This window comes from Calidris pugnax, unplaced genomic scaffold, assembly GCF_001431845.1.
Source record: "Calidris pugnax isolate Ruff unplaced genomic scaffold, ASM143184v1 scaffold103, whole genome shotgun sequence".
NCBI lineage: Eukaryota > Metazoa > Chordata > Aves > Charadriiformes > Scolopacidae > Calidris > Calidris pugnax.
Window position 1 is genome coordinate 17,912,993 of NW_015090990.1, and position 6,000 is coordinate 17,918,992.

Genomic DNA, 6,000 nt, shown 5'->3' on the forward strand with positions numbered 1-6,000 from the left:
GGGTACAGAAATTCAACAGAAGATACACTGTGCCTGTCTGGTAAGTGTATTCCCAGTTCCTGATCTTTGAGACTCCTACTAGTGCAGTATTGCTGGGAGTGACTGTAGGCAGCTGCTTAACTAGCCAAGAACAACCTCATCATAAGGAAGCGTGCAGATCATCTTCCACCATCACAGAAAGTTATTCCTTCCCCTGAAGGCCTTACAGTACAAGGATCACAAAGCACACAGCACTCAGATTTCCCAAGCTCGCTGCCTTTCCTGACTCAAAGAGTAGACTGATTCAGGTTGATTTACAGATTCATATGTTTTTCAGCCTGACTTCCTGGCCTTTTAGGTCATGGCACTACTTTCACTTGCAGGGATTTTGTTTGTGTGAAGATACATTCCTGATGTCCACTATCAGCAGTCTATCAGCAGCTACCCCACCCTACGCTGCTTTGCTCCACGTGGGCTTACCTCCGTACTCACCAACACACTGCACTTATCCTAGACAGATCTTACCTTCTCATTTAAGTGCTCGCCATTCACACATATTCTCTATAGTACAGACCCTACAGTGTTTCCAAGCTTGCTTGCTCAGTTTGGTGAGCTACTTTGTCTGATTTGGGGAAGAGTCGCAGGAATACAATGACCAACAAGACACACAAAATGCCGCCGGCACTAAGTTGAGACAGAGGATCTCCAACAGAAGCTTTTGAAGGACGCAATCTTGGCAGACTTCCACCATCCAGTCCTATGACAAGTTATGATCTACTCCAACTCAATTCTCTGTTAGCAGCACTGAGTCTTAAATGCAAATATTACAAAAAATAACCAGAGAAGGGAGGTCTACATGCTTCTTGGTCCAGTTCTAGGACCACCACAATAGTCAGGTAAGTGAAGATGTGAATAAAATAAAAATAAATCCTGAAACGGACAATGTCTAGACAGACATTAGACAACCTGGTATGTAATATTTCTGAACCTTATTATACCCTGGGATCTGACCAGCAGATTTGTCTGGTTAACGAAGACCTATACAAAGCAATATAAAACCTATACACCAACTGCTGTGATCTATCAGGTAGCAAAACATGGACAACATAGGAAAAAAAATAGAAGAATCATATTCCACATTATTCTACTTCTGGGAGACATCCTGTAAGGTATAGAAAAATCCACCACAGCTAGTAACACGCCTCGAATACCTAAGGAGAATGCTGCCTGGTTCATCTGGCCAGTGTTCTGTGCTTGTTCACAGTGATAAACAAAGTGACCACCTCAACTGTTATAACTTGTGCACCTTATTGCAAGGACAAAGCATGTCTGACACAGTGTTAAATTGCTCTAAGGCACAACTTTCTGGTCCTCCTTTCAAACAAAGGAGAATATCCATCCCAGATCTAGTCTTGGGGAACAGGGGAGAGGGAAGCTTCCAAACTGCCTTTGATAATATTTTTTTTCTGTTTATTATTTAAAGAGCTCATTTTGCTTTCTGGATCAAAGCTAACCAGGCTCACAGTGAGCAGAAAGGTACAACAAAAATAAAGAACGAGCCACAGCTGATGTCACAACCTGCATAATCACACAGTGGGGCTAGCCACACATGTTTTTTATACACTTATATATTTTGCAGGTGTTTGTATAAAGTTATGCTATTATTCAATCATGCTATTAACAACCCTATCAGCATTAGATAGGATACTTCATATATTAAAAGTTTCTAATCAAAAGCTACTTTAAGCTTTCTTGATGTTTAGATCCTACAAGAGAAATCTGACTTTGATCTTCTGTTTACAGAACAAACCCATTGCATTAAATATACGACACAGTACAGATCCCATAGAAGTGATTGCCCTGAACCAGTCAAGCATTCAGTCTTCTACTGGATTTCTGAAAGGAGAATTAAGGTACTCACACACACCTATTAAAAGGATAATGATGCTGAAGAAATTAAACAACCTACACATGAAGCCTCTAGCTGTTGTATAGCTTTCTTGCAGTATGCTTTAAAAGGCCACTGACTGCGTCCACTTTTTTCAGATGCAGGGAAATACCTTCCTTTGAGACTGTGCCAATCTAAGCTGCAGAGTTAGTCATAGACCATAATGGCTTAAAATTTTGAAGAACTCCAAGATGAGAGCACCAAGCTCATGTTCAGGCTGGAACTGCGGCCCTGGTTGTTTCAGGTCCAAGAACAACCTACAGCCTGACTCAGTTCTTACATAATGTTGTAAAACATTTCTAAGAGTTTCCCTCTTAATCACTTCGCAAGAAGTGCTTCTTATCCCAGATTTATGGAGCATAACTGGGCAGCACAAAAGTTATGTCAACTGGCAGTGCTTAACGAGTGCAGGGTTGCAGCTTTTCATCAAGAAAAAGCTTTAAAATAACAAGTCCTCTTCTGCTGCAACTGGCAAGCTGAGCCTGAAATGTATCTCCCCACCCCTCCCTCTGCAGCAGTTAGCATGTAACATTACAGAGAAAAAAATTGAGCAACTTCAAAGAGGTGTTTTTGGGGTTTGGGTTTCTTTTAATTTAAATTAAGATACTAACTATTGCAGATGTCTTAACAGTAACCATCAGGAACCAAAACCAACAAAGGCTTTTAAGGTCATTTTACATTTTATTCTTGCTGGAGATATGCAATAAGGAATCTCTGTAGCAACCACAGTTTGCAGAGCTATTAGATGACCTATTTCTCTTATCTAATGAATTCAGGGAGAAATGCAAACTTTCTAAGGTTTTAAACTGACAATCACTGAGACAGTCAAGATGAAATTTAAAGATGGCTCATGCTTGAATGTGGTGACTCTTTAAATCAGTTCAGGAAACTAAGGTTCAATTACTGAATTATAGAGAAGCATCTTTTAAGATGCATGTATTTTAAAGCTCTGTCTTCAGTGGGGACTACAGCAGAGAGACTCAGTGGGTCATCTTTACTGAAGCAGATGCTGCTTTGGACCTTTGGGAAATTGCCAGACAAAACAGAACAGCACAGAGCTAGCTTGCCTTGATCATCTCCAACTGTCTTTCTTGGTGATGTTACTGCTAACAAGCTGTAAAGAGGACAGAACCAGATTCTTTACAGTGGTGCCCAGTGATAGGACAATGAGCACAAATAAAAAAAATAGGAAATTAAATCTGAACACAGGAGAACTTTTTTTTTTTTTGTGAGTGTGGTCAAACAGTGGAACAGGTTGTCCAGAGAGGTTATGCAGTTTCCACCTGTGGAGATACTCAAAAACTGTCCAGACATAGTCCTGTGCAACCTGCTGTACCTGACCTTGCTTATGCACCACTGAAGCTAGTATGTCAATCCCCAGCACTAGGCTGGAGTTACTGGAATTGTGCTTATTTACACTGCTTGAAAGCTGATTCCTTACACTGAAATAATGGGGGGTTTCGTTAGAACTTTCAGAAGTTTCAGTAGGGTTTCACATCTATACACATTAGCAAAGTTGATTTCCCTAAGCTTTGTCTTAAAGAATATTTGATCTATACTCCAATTAAACAGAACTCCCATAGAGGGTTATCCAAAACTGTTAGGAGATCTTCAAGGCTGCTTTAAAGGTCTGGTAATTTGTCTGAATTCTATTCCTAACTGAGATGGCATAGTCAGACTTTTCTAGGCCAGTATTAACATGACCGGAAAGTTCTGCTACTACGAGCTAACTACCACAATGCAGAACAGCAGCAGCTGGCAAAGGGGCCTTTTATAAAATCACTTAAACCAACCCCTGTCAAAAATTAACGTGCAGCCTTTGTTTATCGTAGCAAGAATAAGGAGCCACTTCCTACTTCAATAAGGTGGGTTTCCTCTGACTTCCCTGGAGCTCCAGTATATCTGCGTGTATTCCTCTTGCAAACACAGAGCAGATCATTCTTACATTTGCTAGATAAAGACGTTATGGACTGTAAGTACACCTTTAGGAAGTCTTGAGTTCAACATACATTTTAGAATTCACATCCAGTACGGGGACTCAAGTAAAGCATGCGATTCCACTTACAGGCCTAGACCTATCTGTCAGCAGTATAGTTATCACACATCTACACAGAGACAGCAAAGTGAGTTCTTGACTTTCTAGTGTCAAGAGGGAGGGGATGGAAGTGATGGGAGAAATGGTCAGGGAAACAGAAAGAGACTCATTACAGCAATAACACATAAAGTTAGCCTCTTTTCAAGAAAGCCTGTAAATGTGGCTATACATCTACACATCTCAATAGCCCATTGATATAATGTGACACTGTGCTTACACTGAGAACTAGTTCCATTGCTTTGCTTCATCAGATGCACAAAAAATCGGAAAACCTCAAAGAAGGAAGCACCGAGTAAAGGCCAGAATCCATTAACTCAGAATAGATCTTCCCTTCTCCTTCTGAACCAGGCATTGGGGAAAAAAAAAAAAAAAAAGTTGAACTTTTACCTCATAGTGGTAGATATGCCGCATGTTTTGTGTGACTACATGAAGAAGCTAGGCCAGAAGTAATTTTTCAGAACAGGATGCCCAAGGAAAGGCAGTATTCCAGTAACAGCTAGTATCAAGAAAGATTTCTCAAGATTGCCCTGTTTTTACATTTTTACTATATGTAATTAAAGATGCTCTTTTGAACACCGCAAGACTTCAAAGTTTTCACTGTACTATGAACTTAATTTGCAGGAGATGCAAAGGAATGAGCAAAAGCTACTTGAAATAAATGCAACAACAACAAGCAGTAAGATTTTCAAGGGTACCTTTTCCTATAACAATTAGAGCCAAAAGAACAGTTTAAAGGGAACAAATAACACCCCGCCCCTCAACCTCCCCAAACTCTCCACACCACAAAACCCCCCAACATTCTGAGACAGAAACAGATGCTTCTGGAGCCTATCTATTGTTTCTAGAGGTAGGCCAACTGGACATTGCCTTAGTTCTGTTTCCAGTTAGCTGATATTTTTAGGCTCTTCTCACCTCTTGCCTAGTATTTGCTGAAAAGAACACACAGCTGCAGCAACAGCTTATCATTTAAGTCTCCCAAAGCCCCTCAAACCCTGACAGAATTAATGTGTTGAGTATAAAAGAAATAAAATAATTCTTTATGTGTTCTGCTTATATCTAACAGTTTTCCACTTGATTCAAGGACCAGTTCTTAAAAAATACCTGCTTGTTCATAGGAGTAAGACTTCTTCAAAACACAGACAAAGCAAGGGCCCAAACCCATCATTACAGCTGAGCACACTTTGTATTACTGTGAGTAGTCCCATTACACCACCTGTGAGGTTTGGCATAACTGAGCCTTCCAAAACAACATCAGACAATGAATCAAACAAAGTAGAAAAGATCCTCTCTTAACAGGTTTAAAACTTTAACAGCAAAAACCAAATCATCTTCAAACTGTGCCTCAAATTCACACAGCATACAGCCCATGCTCAGTCTTTAGCACACTGCAGAAGAGCTCAGCATAATCTTTTCCTCTGCCATTGCTCAAAAAAGAAGAGGAATGAAAAGACACTTACCTGAATGTCCGTGGGCTACATAGATACTAGCACAGGCTGGATCTCCTTTATACAGCAGGCCTCCCAGTGCTCCCTGTTCCCAATGTTCAAGTAGAAGAAGGACTGTTTATGCTACTGCACTGATAAAAATCACCTCAGAGGGGCCCAGAGCTGCCCTCATAGCTCATAAATTATATAGCTTTACTCTGCTTGGCACAGGCTTGAACCCTGTTATAATTTAGGTTAAAAGACAATGCAAAGTTTCTGCCTTTTCAGAGCCCTTCGGCAGTTTTGCTGCTGAACCACAGGGTCTGGTCAGGCCTCTACAGGTGTTCTTAATTAGGAGAAAATCCACGTAAGGTACTAGCCTTAAAGATATATCTCTCTTAAGCACAAGCCTTCAAAACTCAGCCATATCACACCGTCATCTTTACTGAATTACGCTTATAAAGAGCACAGATAAAATAGTGTTTAATCAGAAGTGCTGTTTCCCTTTACAAGCAAAAGATCATGAAATAGCTATCCTGCAGTATGAAAGTATT

General features: G+C 40.4%; 1 protein-coding gene across 1 annotated transcript in view; it reads right to left on the bottom strand.

Annotated features, from left to right (window-relative positions):
- SLC39A10 (solute carrier family 39 (zinc transporter), member 10) overlaps nucleotides 1-5,537 on the bottom strand; it is an 84,996-nt gene extending 79,459 nt beyond the window's left edge. The window contains exon 1 of the mRNA XM_014954368.1: nucleotides 5,480-5,537. The gene's annotated coding sequence lies outside the window, so the exon portion shown is untranslated. The remainder of the gene's footprint in view (nucleotides 1-5,479) is intronic.
- Nucleotides 5,538-6,000: the final 463 nt, after the last annotated feature.